Below are 26,983 nucleotides of genomic sequence, written 5' to 3'. Positions count from 1 at the left end.
CATTCCCTCCAGCGCAGCTTATTTTACAAGCCATTAAACAAAAGAAAATCGAATGCATTTTCTAGCTAGATTACTTACTAACTTTACAGGAGTTGCAAGGCTTGCATTCCTGATCTGTTCCCGGCAAAAGCAGCACACAGACAGACCAAACCCTTTGTCCCCCACCCCTCCAGATTTGAAAGAATCTTGTCCCCGCATTGGCCATTTTGGGTCAGGTGCCAGCAGGATTACCTTAGCTTCTTAACCCTTGTGACAAAGCTCTGTCCTTGCCTCTGTGGGTCCCGCGTTTCCTGGCGGATTTCGCTACCCTCAGAGGAGCACTGTGACCCTCCATGTAACCCTTCTTTCTTTAGAGACAAGGGTCACAGTCTACTGAGCCATTTTTGTCATAAGCCAGCGAGGGAGGTGAGGAGAAGTTATCCTTCTTTGCACAGTCTCTGTTGTCCCCCAGTCTCAGTGATTAATCAGGGGCAAAGGTGGGGGGGAGCCCGGGCCCACCCTCTTCTCTGGGCTCCAGCCCAGGGACCCTAATAGTATCAGCTATGGTAGCTGACCTTTTAGAAACATGACATGTACAATTCCCTAGGCTACTTCCCCAACAGCAGCCCTGACTTCCTCAAGCTCCACTTCACCCTTACCTCAGGGCCTCCTTCCTTGTGCCTGATATGGTGTGTACTACTCAGCCTCTCCAACAGCGCAACTTCCTCCCCCAGCTCCTGACATGCACACTCACCTGACTAACTGGGAGGCTTTTAACTAGTTTCAGCCACCCCTGCTTGGCTTCAGGTGTCCCAATCAACCTAGCATTCTCCCTGCCTTCTGGAAAGTTCTTAATTGGCCCTAGATGTCTTAATTGACCTGGAGCAGCTGCCATTTCACTTATCCTGGTACCAGGGATTTGTTTAGCCTGGAGCTAATATCTCCCACTACTTTTCTATAGCCATCTGGCCTTGCCCCGTCACACCCTTTACAGGTGAAAGGATTTTGCCTCTGGCCAGGAGGGATTTTATAGCACTGTATACAGAAAGGTGGCTACCCTTCCCTTTATATTTATGACAGCATGTGCCATACCTCGTCCCTCTCTGATTTTGGAAGGCACTTCAGATTTTTTAAATCTTGGGTTGAGTGTTGGAGCTATCTTTAGAAATCTCACATTGGTACCTTCTTTGTGTTTTCTCAAATCCGTGGTGAAGGTGTTCTTAAAACGAACAACGTGCTGGGTCATCATCCAAGACTGCTATAATATGAAATATGTGGCAGAATGCGGGTAAAACAGAGCAGGACACACAATTCTCCCCCAAGGAGCTCAGGCACAAATTTAATTAATGCATTATTTTTTAAAGAGTGTCATCAGCATGGAAGCATGTCCTCTGGAATGGTGGCTGAAGCATGAAGGGGCATATGAATGTTTAGCATATCTGGCACATAAACACCTTGCAATGCCAGCTACAAAATTGCCACGCAAACGCCTGTTCTCACTTTCAGGTGACATTGTAAATAAGGAGCAGGCAGATTATCTCCTGTAAACGAAAACAAACTTGTTTGTCTTAGCAGTTGGCTGAATAAGAAGTCGGACTGAATGGACTTGTAGGCTCTAAATTTTTACATTGTTTTGTTGTGCAGTTATATAACAAAAAAATCTATATTTGTAAATTGCACTTTCACGATAAAGAGGGTGCACTATAGTACTTGCATGAGGTGAACTGAAAAATACTATTTCTGTTTATCATTTTTACAGTGCAAATATTTGTAATAAAAATAATATAAAGTGAGCACTGTACTCTTTGTATTCTGTGGTGTAATTGAAATCAATATATTTGAAAACGTAGAAAAATATCCAAAAATATTTAATAAATTTCAATTGCTATTCTATGGTTTAACAGTATGATTAAAACTATGATTAATCGCGATTCATTTTTTTGAGTTAATCGTGTGAGTTAACTATGATTAATCAACAGCCCTACTAGTAACTAATAAAACTGCCCATTGTATAAGGGTGGTTTAGGTTTTTTTTCCAGATAATCCATTGGAATGGATTCTGTGCTAGCTTCAACTCATCCACAGTCTTTGTAGCATGACAGATATTTAACATATGCTTGTGCCTCTGAATACCATCTTGCATTCTTACCATTAAATAGATGGAATGATGGATCTCTTACTGGAATTGATGGTGCTAGAGGAATATGGAAAAATGTGATGTTTATTACCTTCTACTGTCAAAGTCCTCTTTAACTTACACCTGGGTTTACAAGATTTGACTATAGGGCATGCTACTTAGGGCATGTTTATACTTACCTCCGGAGTGATCGATCCAGTGGAGATCGATATATCGCGACTAGTGAAGACGCAATAAATCGACCGCCAAGTGCTCTCCTGTCAACTCTGGTACTCCACCAGAGTGAGAAGCGTAGGGAGTGCCGGCAGTCGACCTATTGCAGTGAAGATACTGCCATAAGTAGCTCTAAGTGCGTTGACTTCAGCACGCTATTTTCGTAGCTGAAGTTGCATAACTTAGATCAACTTAGCTCGCCCCCTCCCCCCGCAGTGTTTACCAGGCCTTAGCCATGTCATGCTTCAACATATGAGGAAACAGTTGCATTTCCACTTTCTGTTCATATTGGTGGATGTTCCGAGATGAGTGGACGAACCGTTTGGGGATACGGTTCTTCAACCCTAGTATTTAGACATACAGGAGTACATATGCTGGTAAATACCGTAAGAAACAGTGTATGCAGTAGTCCTCTTTACCCCTTTCCCAGGAGTAACAAGGATTCACTTTTTTCTCTATAAGCATTCCTATAAATACTTTGCTTTCTCTTTATCCCTAGTAAAATATCCTCTTTCTTCTTTAACTCTTTAGTTCATCCTACGTACATAATTAAAATGGTGTGAAATGATAAGTCTTTGCTTTGCAAAAATGTTCACTGCAAAGATGATTTTGCAAATTTTAAAAGTGTTATTTTTCCCCATTAAAAAGGTGTGGGTATGTGGGGAAGAGAGGGGATAGTAATAATGGGGGTGGGGTATGGATATGTATGTGCATTTCATTTTGGAAATTTTTATTTACTATTGCAAATTCATCTCTGAGGTGGCTGGCACCTTTGTCCCAGAATAACAACTGTTTTTCTGTCAGCCAAATTCTATGTTTCTTAATCAAGCAAAACTCACAATGAAGTCAGGATCAGAAATCATCAAAAGTTTAATTTTGTGTTTGTATCACCTGACAAATCAGTCAATAAACTGACAGCCCTCAATCTTAGTCTTAATTCTAATAAGACACTTCAGGTGAAATGCTGGCCACAGAGAAGTAATTGAGTTTTTTTTATTGCCTTTGATAGGGCTGGGGATTCTCCCTTTGTGTTGCCTTATGCAGCACCAGAGAGACGGGGTAACATATAAGGTACCAAGATCACGTTAGGTAAATAGTATGATCCCCTGAGTTGTCTTTGATGCTGAGGGTTTGTGTAGAACATGTAAAAGACTCTCAAAACTTTCACAACATCAAAGGTATTTTTGCAATGGATAAAAGATATTTGAAATTCACCCATGCAAAGCAGAAGAGCTTTAAAAAGAATTAATGAGTTTAAGCAAATATGTTGTAACTTAGAAATAATATTTATAGTTGAGCATTGACATCTGAATCAATGGCCGAGGGAATGCGCAATGTGCTAATGAAGGCTGTCTGGGCTCACAAAGCTGCAGAGGGTTATAAACAGCGGATCTTTGGTTACACAGAGAAACACTTTTTCCCTGGCCATATCTTGGTAGGTCAAGTTACATAGACTTCCAAGGAGAGAGGCTGAAAGAGAAAGAGGTTAGGCCTAGCTAGGCACAAGTATTACAGTGTTTCCATCTGAATTTCAGTAGATTCGTTTATATTCTAGATAACTTCTGTTTTGATAGGATTAGACTGTGACCTTTGTGCCCTCATGTAAATTGGAGAAAGTGTGGAAGAGCTGCACTGACTTAGCCAGAATTCATCCTCAGGGCTCCAGAGCCATGCACAAGAACATGGCAGCAATTGGGGAAGCTTAGCAAGGCTGCAGTCTGCTGTCCCCACTGGCCCCAGTCAGCTGTACTTACCGGTGTTGAAAGACAATGCCCTGTTCTCAGTCTTTGCACATCCATGCAGGGGTTGGTTTCAATCTGTGTGGGCCCAGGTGATTTTCTCTTTAGTTTGCTCCTAACTATTAGATTTGGTGATTTAGTGGGGACAAACACAGGCAGACATGAGAAAAGGTGCCTGAACTCTGCTGCTGAGATAGGGACAAGATAACAGTGTGATCATAAGCTCCAAGGTGAGGGAAATGCAGTGTCTGTCCCCAAAGGTGAGATGAGGACACTTGTGGACAAGGCAGGGACAAGGAGGGTGCAACATTTTTCAGGGCATAAGATACGGTCTCAGCCATTGTTTGTAAATAAGTCTTATTTGTATTAGTGCTGGAGGAGTTTTCATGTGGAAGTCTGCTTTTCATGCAGTTCAGAAATGGAAAGTGGGATGTCTGCTAAGATCATAGATCAGTCACACCTGCAGAAGCTGCCGTTCAATACAGCCAAAAAATCCCCCAAAAAACTCTACATTTTTCATTTCCACTAATCAAAATCCAGAGAGATGAAAATAATACCTTATTCATGCTACAGCTAGTGTATACTGAGAACTCTAAAGTTATGTTAGTGCTTGGCTTGTTCAGACATCAGATAAGTTTCCCTCGGTGATCTTTGTCTGATGGGCTGAAAAAAGCCCCAAAGCCCTAAATTCACAGAAGGGTGCACACATTTAGTATGACTGGTAATTTGAGTTTACTTTGGCTTTCCCACAGAGAACTTTAAGTGACACAGGTAAGGGCTTGTAGATGGTAGCAGGATGACACAAGCTAAAATTATTCAGCAAAGAGCCAAAGATTCGTTTAAGTCTATTATAAAAATTGCGCACTTATAGGGGGGGAAAGTCAAAAAGTACTATGGATATTGAAGCATATGCAGGAAATAAATACTTTGAAATTTGTTGTTATTTTTATGGATTTTTTTTTTCTGAAAACAAAAGTTGGAATCTATTTCTGCTGTTTTAATTAGTGGCGTCGCTTGTAGTAGCTATAGACTTCTTATTGAAAACCAGTCAGGACTTAGTGAACAAACACCGTATTTAGTAAATGTAGTGTGGGAGGAAACGGAGTAAGGAGTGACCCTTGGCTCTTATGGAAGTGAGCTTGCTGAAGAGGCATCCTCCCACCTCCTCCTGGTAATTTGTGAAAGTGAGACAGCATTTTAACCTCAGTTTGATTCAGTTCCAAGCAGAGGGAAAGGACAGAAAAGTCCTGTCTTCTGTGCTGGAACTGAAGGTGACTTTTAATTGCATTTTCTCTGTTACACTTAGACAATCTCTGTTTTGTTTTGCTCCTATCATTTTGTTAATATCATTTTTAATAACCTTTTATTATTCTTTTGAAACAGAGTAAAAGGAGAGAATGTATGCACTCAGAGTAGGGCCCTGTAGGAGATGGGAAAATATGTGGATAACTTGTATACTTTAAAGATTCAAATGAATTTGCTTTCAAATTCTTAAGATGACTTTACTCCATTCCCAAACAGGCTAAGACATTAGCCTTTTTATTCATTCATGTTACCTTTGTCTCATGGCTACTGTGAACTAAAGGGTTAGAACTGGGGTGATGAATGTAACTTTGTGAAGATTTAGTATGTTAGTCACAGATATCACTGGTTTCAGAGTAACAGCCATGTTAGTCTGTATTCGCAAAAAGAAAAGGAGGACTTGTGGCACCTTGGAGACTAACCAATTTATTTGAGCATAAGCTTTCGTGAGCTACAGCTGATGAAGTGAGCTGTAGCTCACGAAAGCTTATGCTCAAATAAATTGGTTAGTCTCTAAGGTGCCACAAGTACTCCTTTTCTTTTTACAGATATCACTGTTAACTTAAGTCAGCAAGTTAGGCCCTGATTCAGAAAAGTACTTGGGCATGTGCTTATGTGCATTATTGACTTGGGTAATGGAGTGGAGAATATGCTCATGCAATTTTCAGATGAAACCAGGGTGGACAGGATTGGAAGTACTTTGGAGGACAGGATGAGAATTCAAAACAACCTTGACAAATTGGAGAATTGATCATAAATCAACAAGATGAAATTCAGTAAAGATAAGTGCAAAGTACTTCACGTGGGAAGGAAAATTCAAATGTACATTTGTAAAATGGGCCATAACTGGCTAGGGGGTGGTAGTACTGCTGAAAAGGATCTGGGGCTTATCATGGATCACAAATTGAATATGAGTTAACAATGTGATGCAGTTGTGAAAAAGGTTAATATCATTCTGGGGTGTATTTACAGGAGTGTTGTATGTAAGATGCAGGAGATAATTGTCCCTCTATTCAGCACTGGTGATGCCTCAGCTACAGTACTGTGTCCAGTTCTGGGCATCACACTTTAGGAAAGATGTGGATAAACTGGAGAGAGTCCAGACAGGAGGGGAGTAAGAAAAATTATAAAAGGTCTAGAAAACCTAACCTATAAGAAAAGGTTAAAAGCTGGGCATGTTTAGTCTGAGAAAAGATGCCTTAGTGGGGACATAATCTTCAGATATGTTAAGGGCTGTTTATAAACAAGTAGGTGATCTATTGTTATCCTACCTTCAGTGGACATGGAGAAGAAGTAATGAGCTTAATCTGAAGCAAGGTAGATTCAGGCTAGATATTAGGAAAATATTTATAACTGTAAGGGTAGGTAAGGTCTGGAATACGCTTCTAAGGGAGGTTGCGGATCCGCATCCCTGGAGGCTTTTAAGAACATGCTGGACAAACACCTGCCAGGGATGCCCTAGGTTTACTTGGTCCTGTCTCAGTGCAGGGGGCTGGACTTGATGATTTCTTGAGGTCCTTTCCAGCCCTACATTTCTGTCATTCTATGATTCCTGAATCGGGATCTTATATGGTCTGGACAAACTGGAGAAATGGTCTGAAATAAATAGAATGAAATTCAATAAGGATAAATACAAAGTACTATACTTAGGAAGGAACTATCAGTTTCACACATACAAAACAGGAAATTACTGCCTAGGAAGGAGTACTGAGGAAAAGGATCTGGGGGTCATAGAGGATCACAAGCTAAAGGTGAGTCAACAGTGTAACACTGTTGCAAAAAAAAGCAAATGTCCTTCTGGGATGTATTAGCAGGAGTGTTGTAAGCAAGACACAAAAAGTAATTCTTCCGCTCTATTCTGCGCTGATTAGGCCTCAAATGGAGTATTGTGTCTAGTTCTGGGTGCCACGTTTCAGGAAAGATGTGGACAAATTGGAAAAAGTTCAGAGAAAAGCAACAAGAATGATTAAAGGTCTAGAAAACATGATCTATGAGGGAAGATTGAAAAAAATGGGTTTGTTTATTTGGGAGAAGAGAAGACTGAGAGGGGCCATCATAACAGTTTTCAAGTATATAAAAGGTTGTTACAAGGAGGAGGGAGGTAAATTGTTCTCCTTAATCTCTGAGATAGGCCAAGAAGCAATAGGCTTAAATTGCAGAAAGAACAGTTGAGGTTGGACATTAGGAAAAATTTCCTGTCAGGGTGGTTAAGCACTTCAATAAATTGCCTAGGGAGGTTGTGGAATTTCTGTCATTGGAGATTTTAAAGAGCAGGTTAGACAATCACCTGTCAGGAATGGTCTAGATAATACTTAGCAATGTCATGCGTGCAGGAGACTGGACTAGATGACCCCTTGAGGTCCTTTCCAGTTCCTTGATTCAATGGTATGCAATACAGATTTGCTACCTTTCCCTTCACAATTCCCCCCCGCCCCCCACTGCCGCTGCCACACCCACACATACCAGACCTTTTATTTTGGATCCTGTAGAGGTAACAACCCAAATTCTTTGGAGTATGTTGAAGGTTCTTCACATAATGGCCTATGGAACTAGTTGTAAAGTGACAACATATGGTACCATATAGCATTCATGCCAACATCTTTACTTTCCAAAATGTCTTACTGTAGTATAGGTTTCAGAGTAACAGCCGTGTTAGTCTGTATTCGCAAAAAGAAAAGGAGTACTTGTGGCACCTTAGAGACTAACCAATTTATTTGAGCATGAGCTTTCGTGAGCTACAGCTCACTTCATCGGGCTGTAGCTCACGAAAGCTCATGCTCAAATAAATTGGTTAGTCTCTAAGGTGCCATAAGTACTCCTTTACTGTCGTATAGTTAGACTGATGCCCATTTTTCTCACTACCAGCCACACTCACAGTTTGACCCTGAGTAATTTTCCCAGTATTCACCCAGCTCTGTCTTTGACACACGGCTGTTAGAGGGGTCTGTGTTCTTCTAAGTGAAGAAAATACAGAATACACTTATTCAAAAACTACTATGTCGATTATGTCAATGACTGGAGTGGATGGAGATGGCTTGAACAAATGACTCCAGTCACAGACAATTTAGTAAAGATTGCAGGAATGTATTCCGCTCAGACCTCATTGTAAAAGGGAAAATTAAAGTCCAGTAAATTCAGTGACCACATTTAGTAGTTTACATATAATCTTACTGTCTGTGGGTGAAACGTAGCACCCTGGGACTGTATTAAAAATTAAGCAATATGATTTTGTCTATCTGTATTAGTATATAATGTATGAGTTTTTGTCTGCCTGTTCAAAGGTATTTTGTCTTCTCTGATGAGGATAAAAAATGGCTTTGTGAAAGGCAGCAGATTGCCAGATGGCCTTTCTCCAGTTGTTGCTTTCTTTGATTTTCACTAAGAAGAATAAAACAACTTCTTCCAGCCACTTATATGTATAGGAAGTTATATTCCAGCAACTGGTAAATTACTAATCATAATTTAATGCTGAATGTTCTGAGGATACGTTCCTTTTCACAGCTAGAATTTATGTACTGAAGTACTTTTCTTCACCTCTGAAATGATAGCACACTAAATCATATCAGTGAGGAATTAATGATATTTCCTTTAAATAACCCCAAGTTTGATTTAAACAGGTTGCAGAACTATTAATAAGTAGCACCAAAGCACAGTGTCATCATACGGTGGCTACACACTAGTGTTGAGTCCAGCTAGACACAGTGCGCTAGATTCCCAGTCCCAGTTCTATTTCCTTTGTGCCACCTAAGCAAAGGAGATGTACTCTGGCTGGCACCCATTGGGGAATTCTCAACTAGGGTAAGGCCCCATAGGATGGACTCTAGGGTAGGGCTGGGGTTGGGAAAATCTGAGAATCATAAAGCTGTAACTGGATCCCTAAGAATCTCCTCTCCTCCCCCTCACCACCCTCACCTATGGCACCAAGCCCCCTGGTGCAGGAACAAATAGAATCTGGCCATGCATTTGATCAAATGTGCATGCTTTGGAAAAGGTTCATTCTCCTTTTTTTCTTTTCTTGTGAGGTGAAATTCTGTCAGGCCTTATCTACGCGAACACTGTAAGTTGATCTACACTAGTTAAGTGATGCAAGTTACAAAATTTAAATCAACGTAACACACTGATTTAAAGCAGTGTCTACACCATGCTATATCCATGGGAGATGCTCTCCCATCAACATAGCTTCTGCCTCTCGTTGAGGTGGAGTGCTGAAGTCGACGGGAAAGCACTCTTCCATTGACTTAGTGTGTTTTCACCAGACCTGCTAAATCGACGCTGCTGCATCAGTGACAGTGGCGCTGATTTAGCATGGTAGTGAAGACAAGCCCTCAGAGTGAATGCAACTGGAAATGTAGAGACAGGCTGGATTTCAATCCTTCAATCCCATGCATAGCACACAAAGAATCTTGTTTATATATGGAATAAATTCCAAGTTCAAATGAATAGCTTCTGATTTTAGATTACCTTCAAAAGACAGTAGCAGGTTACATATAAAAGCTCTGGCACTTGATGTGTTTCATTAATTAAAGTTGTCTATAGTAGGCAAACCAATCATTAGGAAAAATCCCCCTTTTAATCATGTGAGTCTTTGACACTTTTCTATCTTTACTTAATCAGTATATTTTTTCTTAAACTTTAAATAACTGTTTTTCCCTGCCAATAGCACTTACGTGTCCACCATATATTGCTGAGCTGGGTTTTTTAGTTTAGAAAAGCTTACAAAAGAATGCGTTATTAATTAGACTTTAGGCTAATTCCTTTCTTTCTATTGCTCTCTCTCACACCCACCCACACATGTGCACACACAGTGAGTGAGGGAAAAACAAGCAATGGTACTCTTCCAACTTTTCCCACAAATTAAGTTCTTCCCTCTTGAGACACTGCTCACATGTTCATGCATTGGAATGCCCAATTTTCACACTTCTGTTTTCGGGAGCTTGTAGCATACAATATGACTTTAACACAACTGGGAATTTGATAGGTGGCCTTTTCTCTTCAATAGAAGTTGTTTTCTGTACTTTTTATTGACAAATCCAAAGTTTCTTTGAAAAACTAGAAGTCAAAAGAACTCCTGATAAAATGAGGGTGCTGTCACAGACAGACACTAATCCTAATACAGCTGAATTCATTAGTCTTGACCTAATGGAATGACAATTCCAGGGGCGAAAAAAATTGCAGAGCCAATCCCACCCACCACTGACACTTTTTGATTATATTCAGTAGGATTTATACTTTTGGAAGGGCTCGGCCAAACTTTTGGGCGCTATAGAAATGAATGCTGTGAAATGTAATCAAAATGTGCATAAAAAATGCTTGGTGTATGACGTCTCCAAGAAAATCAGCTTTTTCAGAACAGCTATTTATCTACACAGGGCAGCTCCATAACAGGCATTCGTATCTGCACTCTAATGTACTATGCGAAGAAAAGAGTGATCTTGAAAAAAAGAAAGGCATCTGAGGTTACTCCTAGACTTGCACCAAAATCCATTGTGAATACATGCAAGCCTCCTGGTGGGGAGCGGCGGTGGTCCCAATGAATGAAATTTAAACTTTAAAACAAAATCTCAAAGACAACTCCAATCTTACAGTTAAACAAATGCAGCAGAAAACAGTAAACCCTAACACATTACACAAAATGAGGCATTAACATAGGCTACCTGAAACCAGGGGGAATGTACTAAGAGCAGCGTAGCTATGCCTCCATTGTTGCTACCTATGTTACCATGGCTACACTGCTATTTATGTTTGTGCACGGTAGATGAGGGCTAGCACAGATATGTACGCACGAGCAGGGGAATCACACCCCTAGCCCATAGTGCAGACGCAGCCGAACGGACTTCCTTAATTTTCCCTGAAATGCCAAGGCATTGAAGGATGTTGTACACGTTTCTACCTTAACTGGGGTATAACCATGATCCGTTTTGTTTACCCCATAATGTGTAGTTATTGTAATTATGTTTTGTATGTGATTTTGTTGTGTGCTAACTGGCCCCAAATCTTGGGCCCAGCCAAGCCGCACTTAGAGCAAGACCCAAACAGGGGAAAAGGTGGTTTAATGATGCCATCTCGGTGGCTCCTTGATTCTAATGCTGACTACTAGCTTAACTTAGAGCAGCTTTAGAAGCTTTTCAGAACTGTCAGTTAACTGAAGAATCAGTTATTCGTCCAAGCTTCTCTTACCTGTATCTGGTTGTTTGTGGCCCCAGGAGGCTGTTCCAGCAGCTAGGAATATGTGGTATATGGATAACTGTATGAAAATTGTAAACTCTGACTTTAAGTTTCAAGGTGTTTCCTGGCCCTGCTTGCAGGTGAGCGTGCTCTGTAAGGAAGCCTGTGATCTGGACCTTGCAGCAGTCAGTCTGCAGAGAGGAAACCTAGAGTCAGGTGGGGTGAGATGTACCTTGCTGTTTAGGGAGCAGCCTGCTCTCTCTCTCTCTCTCTCTCACTTATATTTTTGGATTCTTGTGTGGTATTGTTCTGAATTCTGCAAAACAAAGTAGTGTTACTTTGCAAACTTCCAGCAAGACTATTTGGTTTTTATCTAATTTCTTTGTTTGTATGCCATGAACATAACAATACAGGAGCACAAAGGTACTTAAGCTATGCCCCCTGTCCTTGGACACACTCCCTTTGTTGTAGTGTTGCAAGAGGGGTTGGCATACAGCTAACGTTCCATGGGGAATCCCCAGAGAGGCTGTACCAGTTTTGTGGTGACGAAGTGGCACAAAGGGGTAATTGGGTAGGTGAGAATCTGTCTCACTGTATCGAAGAACCATTATACATTATAATATACAGGAAAGTCAATAGTACTTCCAAAGAAAACTGAACTCTTATTTATTTCCCAGCAGTAGAGTGATGCATAGGTCAATGAGCCACTGCTTCTTTAGTTTCACTGTCCTTTTTTTCTGGGGCAAACAAGTAGGAAATATAGATTTCTTTTTCTATTTTAAATTACAGCAACAGAACTCTCAGATATAAATAGAAGCTTTAGAGCTATGGGACAAATCCTCACCCATCAAACGTTTGCCTTCCTGGAGATTTTCCCATCTGTGATCTCTCCACTTTGAAATATTTCCTTCTGATGTTTTTTGCAAAGTTATGGTCCTCATCCTGCAAAAGGTGCAGTAGAATGCAGCTGCTTAGAGCCTGAGAATTCCTGGCAAACTCAGATATGTTTTTTTAATCCATGTTTTTGAATAAAAACGTAAAATTGTTTAGACCATTTTACAATGTATTACCTAATTTCATAACAACTTAGATTATTTGGGAAAGACTGTAAATTGATGACAACGCCTAAACAGGAGCTCAATAAACAGAATGGTTGTTTCTGGGTTTTCAGAGCTAAAACTGAAAAATTAGGAGTTTTATTCATGTCTGGGTAGAATCATTTAAGCTATCTTTCCCCCAGACGCTAGATTCAGTCGTATTTAGGCTCTCTTTTTTCCATTCCACACACATAGTGTATAGCAATGCCTCATAAATGCCATCTGTCCCTTTCATAGGTATACTAGAATGCTTTCTTGATGGTGGCAAATTAAATCAAATTAAATCAAATTCGTTTTAGAGACACACACTTTTGTTGTGGTGTGGAGTGGGTCGATGATGCAGCAGGTTATTGTGCCAAATGTTCACCTGGATATCTAGGGAGATGACAAGGGTAATGGAATTGATGTCTTCATCGTGGTACACATTCCTCTTCAGAAAACTTGGATTGAGCTGACAGCCTCTGCTTAGAACAGGCCTGGTGCTGAAAATAGCAGAGGCTCTATTATAGTATATTGGGAGAGTCCTGTGAGAAAGTTTGTCCATTCCAGTCCTGATTCTATTAGATGGCTATCTTTTCTGAAGTCTCCAGAATGCTGGCCCAGTGCCAGACAAAATATAACCCAACCCCCTTTTTTACTTGAAGCTGAATCAGTAGCAAGGCAGCTTACCTGCAAGAAGCAAGAATTGTTCCTTAATAGTTCAAAGCGGGTCATGATTCATCGAAGAGAATAGAGATGGACGAATAACTGATTCTTCAGTTAACTGACAGTTCTGAAAAATCAGAAAACAAAAAAATTGAAAGTCAAATTTTGTTTTAGGCATTTTTAATAAAAAGCAAAGGAAATGAAAGGTGAGATTCACAAAACATCAGTTGTGGTGGTGATGACTATTTAAATATTCTTCCTCCTCCAATGTTTTGGTGAATGAATCTAGCCTGAAAAGTGGAAATGAGGCCTTTGGTTAATATTGAAATAAACCATTTTGACATTTCTAAAATGTTTCCTTTTTTTCGTTTTGCCTGAAACAGTTGTCTGAAAATAATATGAACTCATGAAATGTTTCAGGTAGGACTGTCAATTAATTGCAAGTGATTAATGCAAAACAAATTAACTAGAATGAAAAATAGATGCAATTAATTGCAGTTTTAATCACACTGTTAAACAACAGAATACTAACTTAAATTTATTTTAAATATTTTTAGATGTTTTTCATGTATTGATTTCAATTACTACATGGAATACAAAGTGTACAGTGCTTTATATTATTTTTTATTACAAATATCTGCACTGTAAAAAAAACGTTAGAGCCTACAAGTCCACTGAGTCCTAATTCTTCTTCAGCTAATCTCTAAGACAAACAAGTTTGTTTACGTTCATGGGAGATAGTGCTGCCTGCTTCTTATTTACAATGTTACGTGAAAGTGAGAACAGGTGTTCCCATGCCATTGTTTTAGCTGGCATTGCAAGTTGTTTACGTGCCAGATATGCTAAATATCCGTATGCCCCTTCATGCTTTAACCACCATTCCAGAGGACTTGCTTCCACACTGAATTTAAATTTGTATTCTGTTATTGTTTAACAGTGCATTTAACACGGTCATTAATTGCAACTATTTTTTTTAATCTCGCAATTAATTGCTATTTTAAAAATTGTTTGACAGCCCTAATTTCAATTGTCCCGAATCTGCATTTTTCATTAAAAAAGCTTTGGCTACAAATTTTCACCCAGCTCTGCTAAATATACAGGCATGGTTATAGTTCATCGGTTCCTGTCTAGGTGTTATATAAGGGTGTGCTACTGTTTTCTTTTTGGAAGCATATTATTTTTCCTTTCTAAAAATATATCTATAGTAATCACTTTAACTTGTGCTCATCTATCATTTATTATACTATCCATAGGTCTATTGCATTTAAAATACCACACACTGACTTCTTTTAAGTACTTGCAACAATTTCCCAGGAAATATCAACATTGCAACAATCTTGATTTAGGATGGCTTTATCTTCAAAGCCTTGTCCTCGTTTGAAGAATTGCAAGACCCTAAGGAATTCTTGCAGCACTTAAACATCTACTACTCACATCACAATTGTACAATTTGCTATCCATTTCTGCTTGTAAATGGAAAGATTATTGAAATAATTCTTAGCAGCTTTTTTTTAAGTGATGTGTGAGGTCTGGCTAAACTCTGTTTTTCTGTTCCCTTTTATCAAGTCTTTTTTCAAACTGAGTCTGATACAGAACCGAATTCTGAGTTAAGTGGGGCAGCATGAGGGTTACTCGGGGCAGGATTTGATCCAAAATCTGCTTTTCTTTTTTTTTTAAAGTGTGGGGAAGAGACCTGTCAGACAAATCACAATTTACAGAGCTGATGTGCTCTGTAGTAGGGACTGAGTGGGTTAGGACAATCTGAATGTATAATCCAAATTTACTCCAACTCCATATAGGGCCAGCTGTTAAATTTTTTAATAATTGACATTGCTCCATAGACTTCAATACCACTATGCCAGTTTACATCAGCTGAGGATCTGGCACTGTGGGTTAACTTTCAAGTTATTTCTATGCTTACTGACCTGAAAGAAAACACAAATCACCAATAAAATATTTTTTGTATTTGATTTAATATAGAAAATTGGGGTGGGGAACTAACTAAAAATTAAAAAAAAACATACTCATTCTTAGGAATTCCTTTTCTCCCTCTTCTTTTTTCAACATGTTTTCATTTAAGAGCTTCCCTTTTACTTAGAAAGTCCTTGCCAAAAATTCTGTTGGTAATAATTTAGTGCGTGTTCTTTTTTTATTAAATGTTAATTGTACAAAGTTACTGCCCTTGGTCACAGAAAAGCACTCACGTACTGTAGGAAAGAAAGAGTAGAAAACAGAGGGTGAGATCCTGAAGCCAATGGAACCAAGATTTCCACCTTTCTCTTTATTCTGTCTTGGTATAGCTATTGAAGCACTGCAGCTGCAGGTAGCCATATGTCTCTGATCACCTTCTCCTGGTCAAAGGAAGGATTTTAGTCTTATTGATTTCCACTCCTATTCCTAGTGGGGTATATTTTCAGTTTAACTCTCAGGAACACTGAAATAGCAAAGACCCAAAGTGATCAATCCCAAATCTAAAGAGGCAGCAGTATTAGGAAAGATAGGAAGAATGGTGGAGGGGGAAACTGAACACTGTGATGAGGATTCTCTTTGATCAAGAATTTTAAACATACTCTTGAATAGGTTGTAGGCCTTGTTCCAAGGCAAGTTGTTCCAGACAGTATTTGGGCTGGACTTCATAATACCACTAGTGGTTCAGCCTGCTTGAAATTCTGATCCATCCTACTCAAAATTAAGTTCAAATTCCACGGTAGGGAGAAACTGAGCCAATGTCCCAAGATAAACCAGAATAACCCCCTTGAGTATTTCTGATTTAGAGACAATAATGATGGGTGCCATGGAAAACCCTGGGAAAAGTAGATTGTTCAAAGTTCTACCTCCCCAGCTCTTTATTAATCACGCTTTCTCAAACACTGGGTTCTTTTAGCAAATATTCACCCCTTTGTTGTTTAGATCAAATTATGGTATTTTCAAATTGACCAGAAACAATCTTGATAAAGGAAAATATCTCTTCCTTTTCAATTCATTTTCACCAGCACTAAAAACGTTCTCAGGTCACTTCAATTAGAGGATTTTTGAATCTTATAACAGAGTCTTTCTGATGTTAGACTTTTCACCAAACTGAGATGGGATACCGAGAGCTGTTCAGAAAATGGAATTTCCATCCTGTCCATCTGTACAAGGGACTGAGGAAATTCTGATATTTTAAAATTTGTTTTTGTTCAAAATGTTTTTATAGAATGGAAATTCTGAAAAATTCTGATTTGGAAACATTGAGATGGTTTATTTCAATAATGTTACATATTATAATAGAAAATATTATATAACATTTTACTACTATGGAAGTTGAAATGAGAAAATTGAAATTATTAGTTCAGATATTTTTCTGTCAAATATCATTGAAATAATCATATTTCTCCAAAAGACTTTGATTTTGATGTAACTGCATATTCTGACAGAAATTTGTTCAGCTGAAACGTTTGCAACCAGCTCTAGTGATGCCACAGTTCCTACCGTACTTCTGTCTAATAGTACTTTGAGATGCAATTAAACAAGAAGGGGAGAGACATAATCCAGTGCCACATCAGTAGTTAATGTCTAATGAAAACATCTAAACTAGTGTACTTTAAGCAGGAATTTAATGTGGGTTATGCACTACCATGTACGAGGTGCTGTTGCCCAATATATACTAAAGATGTATCGTTTAGATATGCCACTCACACTGTTACATTTAAATGTCTGGAAACAAAGAGGTTATTAAAAAATAATTATTTGCATTGCTCAATGATACTGGAAAGGGGTAACAGTTAAGGGAGGAGAGAGCACTCTGAGAAGCAAATGAAGCTGGAAAATAGGCTTGAGCATTCTTCATAATTGGTTGGCTTCGAAGTTTTTTGAGGAGTTAGCAAATGTTGTCAGCCAGTATTTCAGATCATTCCTTTTGCCCCTGTGCTTCAGTGATTACTGGGAAAAGGCTGCATATTGCAGTTCATCTTATGTAATCATCTGCTGGTACCTATGACCTTAGAAAGTGGAATGGGGACAAGGGAAGGAAGGAGGTAATTCTTGTGATTACAGTTTTATCACATGTTTATCATATGGAAATACATTTCATTTAATTCCTCTTGGCTGGGGTTTATTTAACCCATACTGTTCTGTTAACACAGGGGTTCTCAAACTGGGTGTCGGGACCGCTCAGGGTGTCGCAAGGTTCTTACATGGGAGGGTCACGCGCTGTCAGCCTCCACCCCAAACCCTGCTTTGCTTCCAGCATTTATAATGGTGTTAAATATATAAAAAAGCATTTTATTTGATGATGGGCACACTTAGAGTCACCAGTAAAAAAGGTTGAGAATCACTATGTTAACGTCTAACAGAAAATCACCAGTGTGCTTATTTGTCTTTCTAGCATTGCATGCTTCAAAGGAATCTCTGTCATTGATAAGGAAAGAAGAGGTTGGGGAATGAGGGTGGATTGGGGTTAAATAATTTTTATTCTCATATTTTAAATCCAAAGAATGAAATGAAATAAATATTTGCATTCAATTGACAGTTTCGGCCAAGCACACAATGACAGTGTCTATATTGTGTCATTCAGTTCTGGAGCCCAGTTCTGAGAAGTTATGGAAGTGAAAACATGGCCTGCTGAACACATGGATCCTACTAAATGAATCTGGTTGAGGGCCAGATTGTTTTTACTGCTAACATTTTCCTGTCTCTTTTCAATTAACATAGAGTACCAGCACCCCACATACTCTGTACCTTCTTCTTACTCCCTCATGGTAACTTTTTTTCCCTGTTACACCCCCTTCTACACCCTTGGCAAGTTTATCTTGCTCATTTTGTACCCCCAATCAATGCCATGTCTGCAAACGTGTCACTATTTTACCACTCTCAGTTGTTTTCAGATCAGCTTCGACTGGGCCTTATTCTCATCTGACTCTATTGATGTATTTCTGTTGACTTTACTGGAGTCACTTCTGACTTACGTTGCTGTAAATAATATCACAATCATGCTCAGAAAGCCTGCCATATGTTCTCACTCTGCCATTTTTCTGGCTAATAAAAACTTTTGGCAAAGTTTCCCTTAAAAACTTCAGTTTTGCTTTAGATAAACAGATACGGTTGCCTATTCTTCCCAGAGAGAATACCTAGGGAATAGGGCAAATGGTGAAGTAACATTCTTTAGTTCCTTGAGGCAGTTGACAAGTTTCTAAGTGTGACCACTATGCTTAGCTTTTTCCAATGACAAGAGCCGAATTCTACTCTGTTTACTTATTCCTTAATGAATTCTAGATTTCAGTTTAGTCGTACAAACACACATCTCATAATTTTACCATGCATGCCTTTGTTAATTTCTGTGACCCTCTTGTTCTACTCCTGATGGTGGTTCTTCTGTAGGGCAAACTCTGCACTGATGATATACTGCCTTGATGGATGTATAGGGCTCAGTCACACCTGGCAGGCATAAGCCTGCGCTGGGGGCTATAAAGCCTCACTGTCCCAGCAGGATAAGAATGCTTCTCACACTTCTCAGGTGTATGGGGGCAGTGCCTACTACTAATCTCCATAAGGGTGTAGTATGCATGACCCTCCATAGCTTTCAAGCTGTGTTGAATGGGGGGAAGGCAGGCATTACCTCCTCACCCCTTTTGGGATGCCTGCTACAGTGCTTAGTTTGTGCCAGAGTTTGCCAGGGCTGAGCCATTGGCACCTCTAGATTTGGCAGTTCATTGCCCCAGCACCTCTGGGCTTGCCACATCAGTTATGAAAGAAAAAATTGCTAGAGCCCCAGCAATGATACTGGAAATGAGAGAACATTTGTTGTGCTCGGTTCAGTGCAGGGTCCATAGTTCCTATAACTGGCAAGAACTCAAGGAAGAGAGGGCGTTCATCTCCTTATCACCTCCCCTCAAGTCCAGGCAGCTGTGCAAAGAACAGTCACAATCTGGTCCTTAGTTTCTCATGGGAAGTTAATTATAAGGATCCCATTCTCTTCTTTGAAATCAATGGAATTCTGCTATTGACTTCAGTAGGTTCAGGATTGGGCCTTTAATAAATTGTGACCAGTGACTGCAAGGATGCATCCGATGAAGTGGGCTGTGGCTCACGAAAGCGTATGCTCAGATAAATTGGTTAGTCTCTAAGGTGCCACAAGTACTCCTTTTCTTTTTGCGAATACAGACTAACACGGCTGCTACTCTGAAACATGTCCGTGAAAGTGTCACTATTTTGCCACTCTCGCTTGTTTTCAGATCAGCTTAGAACACTCTGGGCCTGATTTTCATCTGACTCTATTGATGTTTCTCTGTTGACTTTACTAGAGTCACTCCTGACTTATGTTGCTGTAAATAATATCCTCTTGGCTACTCCCAGGCACCCTTCAGCACTTGTGTTCCAGCGGGCTGCTTGTTTCCTGTGTGTGTGTGAGTAATACCTGAACACTCCTGATAGAAAAATTGCTGGGAGGCCTGATGAGCTGCTATGTTAGAGCAAAGGGGACGGCAACATGCCCTGCTTTTTAGGTTAAAATTAAGATTAGTTCTGCAATTTCGCTGCACCTACTTAGTGATAGCTTTCATACTGTGTAGTGTTTGGCTTGGACAAACTTCGGTTTGCTCTTCTCTGTGTTAAGAAGAAGACAACTGGTGAATCCTGAGTTTACCTAAAACAACATTTCTGATTTTTACTGAAAAATACTTGAAGTTGCTAAGGTCAGAAGAAGTAAGTGGTACATCTGCACGGATAGCAGGTGAGGTAACATTCTCATACCCAGCCAAAGGGCTTCCGTAATACGGGTTTGATAAAGCTGTAGCAAGAAAGTCTGAGTGCCGTTGAGACAAAAGCATTGCTGTAGGCATCTGCCTTTTTAAAAAGTGAAGCCATATCTTCTGCAAAGTGACTGTACAAATGGCAATGTCCAGTTCCACATCTGTTTCTCAAAGACCTTCAATGTACATTGTGCTCATTTTACAAGTAAAACGATAGCTTTTCTAACTGACAGCCTTTCAAGCTCACCCTGGGATTTGAAAGTCCATCCCATGTTCTTTCTGGCTCACACCTCACCACCAGTAATGAAGATTCTGCAACTGGAATTTAGCTAACAATTCTGTTGGTGATGTGTGAGCCAGAAAAGAATCCAGTTCCCTTTTTCCAAGCTGTGCTGGTTTTCTATTGCCAACGAGATAAAAATAATATAAACCTATGCAATGAAAGCAAGAAGATGGGGCTTTGTATACACATAGCAGGGTATTTTTAGTTAGGAGGTGCCATTTACATAGTCCATTTTCTGGCCATAACTGTATTTTAAAAAGCCTAACAGTAGCTCCTAAGCAATAATGCAAGATAACGTGACAACTGTACCAAATAATATTTAAGCTTTTGTTGCTGCTTTCTCCAAACTTGGGTCAGATCAGTTATTTATCATAGGCACACTAATGAAAATAGCACTACAGACATTTTCCCAGTTTTCCTTATTCCAGGTTTTAAGACTGTCTTTTCATAATGGCAAAGAACTGCAATATATGTAAGACATTTCCTACTGAATTAGTGGATGTTTAATTGTCATTCATTTAAAGCTACCACTTTCTTTGAGTTCACCACCAAGTGCCCACAAGCAACTAATACACATAATTCAGCAATATTCTTTTGACATGCAAGATGGAAAACTGATGACAAATGCAGGGTTAAATATAGAAAAGGGAACTCAGAGAGAGTAAATTTTTTTTTTAATGTTTGCAGACAATGCATATGCTTTTTGAGATTAACCATTGGAAACTGCTCCGGCAAAGTGAATCCTGTCATGCTAAATCAAGCCTGAACAAAGTTCATTTTTACTACGTAAAAAAGTTTAGACTGGGCTCAAACAAAACCTAGAATTTTACCTTCTTCCCTCCAGGATTGCAGAGTTACAGAGCTGGCAATGAGTATACACTGTAATTTCATTAGAGCTGTGTCATGCATGGATAGGAGAAACTATTTCATATGTTTATTTAAACTTTTTAGAAACAATCTACAAGATGGAAGGAAAAGCATGTCAGCAGATAGATTGCAAGAATGTAGAGGACTCTGAGAAGCTGAAAAATGCAGAGATGGGCAGGAAAAAAAAGTCCTGTTTCTGGGTGGGGATTCAAACTTGCATCTCTTATATCCAATGTGAGTGCGCTAATCACTGGGCTAAAGTGGGTGGTGGCAGGGAGTGGGTTAGTAGCGCCATCTCTTCCCCTTCCTGCTCTGGTGGGTTTGTAAATGGCTGAAACTATTTGTGTCAAATTAATAAATAGTTTGGGGTTGATCAAAACAGTTGTTTGTTCAATAAACTGTTAGTCTGAAAATTTCACCCAGCTGTAGTCTAATTCCACTCCTGTTAAGGTCATTAGCAAAGTCCTATTGACTTCAGTGGCACAAGTTCAGGCCTTAGGTGAAATACATAGGCAAAGCAAGCTGGGAATTGGAAGACAAACTGAATCTACACAATAAAGGTGTAGCTGGAGCTGGCAGAAAGAGAGATTGGAAGCAGCTGCAGTAAAAGTGAATTATTAGCAGGTATGTTTGTTTGTATACATGCACAAATGAAACATATGTTTTAGTGTACTTTTTCTGATTTTGCCAGCTGTTTTTCCTTTGTTTGCTCTATTCATGTTATTCGCTGTTCAAGTTGTTTCCACTTGGACAGTCTTGCAGAATTTAAGTTTTAATATGTATGATCTCATTCAATTAGCATATGTAAATTTTTATTAAATCTTCTAGTTTAATAAATATGTAAGCAGTGTCAGGATGAACTCCACCCTGACATCTGGTGGTGAGGTGTGGCAAGTTGTGGAAAAGAACTTCAGGGGCTGATCTCATTTGCATAGGCACACCCACCCCGCCTAGAATGAGGCCATAGCTGCCCAAATGGTCACTTTGGCTGCTGTGGGATCCCCAGTGTCTCTGTTATTGGGGCAGGAAGAATAAATTGTTATTACCCTGATTATGGGAACTGTGCTTGGAACTGTACTTGGCCTTTTGTTATGATGGAGGGACTCACCATCAACTAAGTAGCCCTTGCTAGGCAAGGGTCATGGGTTCCAAAACTCTGTGAATTGAGAGAGGCTGGGGACAAGTATTAATACTTGGTGGCATGGGCCCTTTGGTGAGGGCCTTACATGCTAATTGCACTTCCTCCTCTCTCCACTGTGGAATATCAGAGCTAATTTTGATTCTGTTAGGAGTCTAGTTACAGGCAGCTGAGCTCACTTTGAGCTAATTGTGTACCAGCATTGAGGCTCCCCTACTACAAGCTGAATTCACCAAAGAGCTGAACTGACTAAGAGCTGAAATCACGGAGTGTTGTGTTAAGTAGTCGGGGAGCCTGAAGATATATTGTGGAGTAGTTCGTGGGACGGCGGGAGCTGCTTGTGGGCCACAGAGCGGAGCCGAGCAAAGCAGTTCATGGGGTGTCTGGTGGAGTGGAGTGGAGCGGAGCGAAGGCCTGTGGAGCTGTGGGGCGGTCAGCTTCAGATCATGTAAGGTGCTCCTTACCTCCCCCCCCCGCCCATCTCCACCCAGGCTGGGAGGGAAAGGTCTGCAGATAAACTTTCAAACGCTGGGGCTGCCCTGACCAGGGAAAGAGACTTTTGGGTCATTGGACTTTTGGGACTTTGGGTGATTTGGGGTTGCTGGACTCAAGAACCAAAGGGAAAGGACATGCCCCAAATTTGCTCAGGGTGGGTTTTTGCTCATGGGTTGTGAATCCTGTTGGTGGTGTTTCCCCAACATAATGCCACATTGTTGCTCTCTGTTATTAAAAGGCTTTTTGCTACATTCAGACTCTGTGCTTGCGAGAGGGGAAGTATTGCCTCTTGGAGGCGCCCAGCGGGGGTGGTATATATTTGTCCCAGGTCACTGGGTGGGGGCTCGAGCCGGTTTGCATTGTGTTATTGGAATGGATCCCCTAGATATTGAACCCGGCCCTTGTTGCTGCCAACTCTGACGGGCAGAAGGGTTACAAACATATTAGTGAGACTATGGAAAGGGGAGGCAGAATGCTCTGGCAGCATTTCTCAGACTGGGATTTGCAGACCAGGAGTGAGGGGGAGGACTGGGATCTGTGCTGAGAGGGAGAGGGAGGAGTTGGGAAGGGGCAGAAGTGTGTCCGGGGCCACTGGCCCTGCTGATCAACTCCTCCCCCTCCTTCTGAGTGCCTCCTGCATGCTGCAGAACAGCTGTTCCCCAGTGTGCAGGAGACACTGGGAGAGAGGGGGAGGTCGGGGGATGTGGGTACGTGTGGGAGGGGCGGGAAGAGGAGGGGCAGGGGTGGAGCAGGGACGGGAAAAGGTGGGGTGGGTCCTTGGGAGAAGGGGTGGAGTGGGGGTGGGGCTGGGGCTGAGCACGGAGTTTTGGAGGTCCACAGCAAAATTTTAAATCAAAATGGGTGTCCTTGAGTTACTAAAGTTTGAAAACCGTTGCTAAGGGATAAAGTCCGGACATCTGGGTACTTTTTCAAAGGCCTATTGTGTGACTTTAGGTAAATCACCTCGCCTCTCTGTATCTTGGTTAACCCATCTGTAAAGCTGAGATGAAGATACCTACCTTCCTTTTTAACATGTCTTAAGAGATTTTTGAATGAAAAGTACTATGTGAGAACTAAGTAATTTATGGCAATTAAATAAAAGTCTTGTCAGCAGTTTGTCCATATGTGAAAAGCTCATAGCAGGGATTCAGATAGGAAAAGTGATTTATTTTTTGTTTTTTATTAACTTTCACTACAACCTCTTATCATATGAATTAGGCTTTTAAGTATACAGGGTACAAAACAGTAAGCAAATGGGAACATGAATGATAAGACCTACAATTTTATACTTGTTTATCAAAACTGCATTGGAAGGTAAACAATTATTAACTTATCCCATTTAATATGGAGGGAAGTACCAACCAGTGGAAAAAAAAAAGGGAACCTGGAAATCTCACTGTCACATAAGAGTTGTCATCTCTCAAAATCCTATTATGACAAACTAAAATGAGCTCCTAGAGTAGTTTGACCCTGCCCCACTAATGTTCCACTTGCAGAATTGAGGGGTAGCTTGATGAAAGGTTGGAATACTAGTGATGTTTCTGGGTGGTTACAGGGATTATAGAGCTCTCTGGTGCCTGGGAAAGTGTAGTAATCCTGTCAAATATTCTTGATAGGTAACTCTCTGGAGGAATACCACCGGAGACATATATAACCCAGAAAATGAATGAATTAACTAAATAAAATAAAATAGGATGTTTTGCTGCCCGGACAAAGAATGTTACAGTTAGACTAATGCAGTTCTTCAAGAATGATGGGAAAGCGAATGACTGTTATATTAATTGATTAACTTTGGCAATTGATCCCACTGATTATAACACATATGGAAACAAAACACAACAGTAAAGGAAGACTCATTATAAGCAAGAATTACTTCAGGGAATTGGGACAAGGAACAAAGATGGGCTTGAAGGACACAGATACTCTTCTCTTAGATACTTCTGTTGTAAAGCATGAATGAAGAAGTCTAATATCGGTCCCGCACTGATGGATGTGTTTGTGGTTCAGAGGGGAAGGGTTTGGATGCTCAAGATATTACAATTACAATTAGCTGAATGAGATGATCTCTAGCCTACTAGGGTGAAAATTTGGTTGGATTTGTTTAGTAGGCTTTGAAGTAGGTAGTAAGTGAGATAGAGAGCTTCCACTTAACCAAAATAATGGTAAGTAATTTCAGTTTACAAAATCTGATAGTTGATAGAGATGAAAAATAAAAGCATTAATTTACTAATCTGTTGATATAACAAATAATGTAGTGTTTCAAACAAGTATTAAATATAAGAGGAGTTCCTAAATCATGGAGAATATGGTGTAATGGTCATAACTGAAACGTTTATTCTCTTAACAGTAGTGTCATTCTCAGTTAGTATAACCTGTGTAGGAGACAAGAGAAATGTTAGCAATATATGTCAAAAGTAGAGCTGGATGGAAAACCCACATTTTTCCCAGGGTTTTTTTTTTAAACTAAAAATATAATTTCCGTGGACTTTTTCAGAACAAAGCTAAGCAATATTATTCATTTTGAATTTTCTGGTCTGAAAATCTAAAGCAGTGGTTTTCAACTGTGGTCCATGGAGCCTTGGGGGGTCTACAGACAGTCTAAGAACTCCAAAGGGGTCCCCAGCTCCATTTGAAATTTTTGAGGGGTCTGCAAATGAAAAAAGGTTGAAAACCACTGATCTAAAAAAAAAATCAACATTTCCCATGGAAAATTTCAATTTTGAGGCAACCGTATTTTCCAACAGGAAAATGTTGTGGTCAAAAATGTTTGATTAGCTGGTGGCAAAAGTATTGTGTAATGCCAGGGAGCAACAACTCAAAAGTGATGAATGTGGTGGTGAAATTTTGTCCTATTGTTTCACATTTTATTCTCTCTCTCTCGTTTCCCATTCTCCTGACACCTTTTGTCCTTCCAGTTCTCTGCTGATACCCTCAGATGATTCCTTCCAACCCTTTTCCATTCACTTACTGCCTAGTTCTCACTCCCACCCCCATTGTTTTTGCCCTTTCCTATATTACATTTTGTCCCATGAGCTAGCCATCCACCTTACCATTTCTTTGTTGAATTGTCCCCTACCTAGAACACACTTCTCTATTGTCAATTCCTGTCAAAGAAGGAAATTAGGCTGGTCTGGCACTGTTTTGTTCTTGAGAATGCCATGCTGGGTATTCTTTATAACCCTAATTTCCTAATTTCCAAACACCTGCAAGAAAATGTGGTCTAGATGAAATGACTAAGTGGTTGGTACGCAACTAGTTGAAAATCCAGCTAGTTCCTTAAGTACCCTAGGATGAATTTCATCACCTGCTGACTTCAAAATGTTTAACTTATCTAAATATTCTTTAACCTGTTCTTTCCCTATGTTGGTGTGTGCTTCTTTCCCCTTGTTATTATATTAACTGTGTTGAGTATCTGGTCACCATTGCTTTTTTAGTGAAGACTGAAGCTAAATAGGTATTAAACACTTCAGCTTTCTTGGTGTCATCAGTTATCAGCTCTTCTTCCCCACTAAGTAGAGGTCCTATATTTTCCTTCATCTTTCTTTTGCTCCCAAGATATTTAAAGTATCTCTTCTTATCATGGGTGGTGCATATAAGAGGCTTGGGGAGGCTAAGTCCCCAGAAAAGGCTGGCCATGCAGAGGACAAGAAATGCTGGATGTGGGTGTGCCAGCCTTTGGAGCACCTCCAGCGGAAGCTCCCTAGACGTGGGGGAGCCACTGGCACCCAGACTGTGGTTCCGCCCTCACTCTGCCTCTTCCCCTGTGGCCCCACCATCACTCGCCCTGAAGGCAGGAAAAAAGTGATGGGGCCATGGCCCCGTGGTCTCCCCCTGTTCTGGCACCCCTTAGCTGAGTTGCTTCATACAGCCTCTCACTGACTGATCCAGCTGTGGGACTCCTCCTGATGTGCATGCTGATGCTGGAGCAACTCAGCTAAGGGCTGCCAGAATAGGGGGAGCCAGGGGCCATGGCTCCATCACTCTTAAAAGTGGGAAGACTATGCCCTTCCATATTTTCCTGTCTTAAGGGAGAGCTATGGGGGTAGAGGGAGGAGAGAAGCCATTGGCGGGCAAGGGGGGTATCTTGGGGAAAGAGGCCCAGCAGGGTCAGGGCCTTGAGGTTGGGCGTGGGGGGGTAGGACCATGGCCTGGGAACCAGTGGCTCCCCTCACTTCTAGGGAACTTCCAGCACTCG

This window comes from Lepidochelys kempii, chromosome 3 (genome assembly GCF_965140285.1).
Source record: "Lepidochelys kempii isolate rLepKem1 chromosome 3, rLepKem1.hap1, whole genome shotgun sequence".
NCBI lineage: Eukaryota > Metazoa > Chordata > Testudines > Cheloniidae > Lepidochelys > Lepidochelys kempii.
This window is presented reverse-complemented; position numbering follows the sequence as displayed.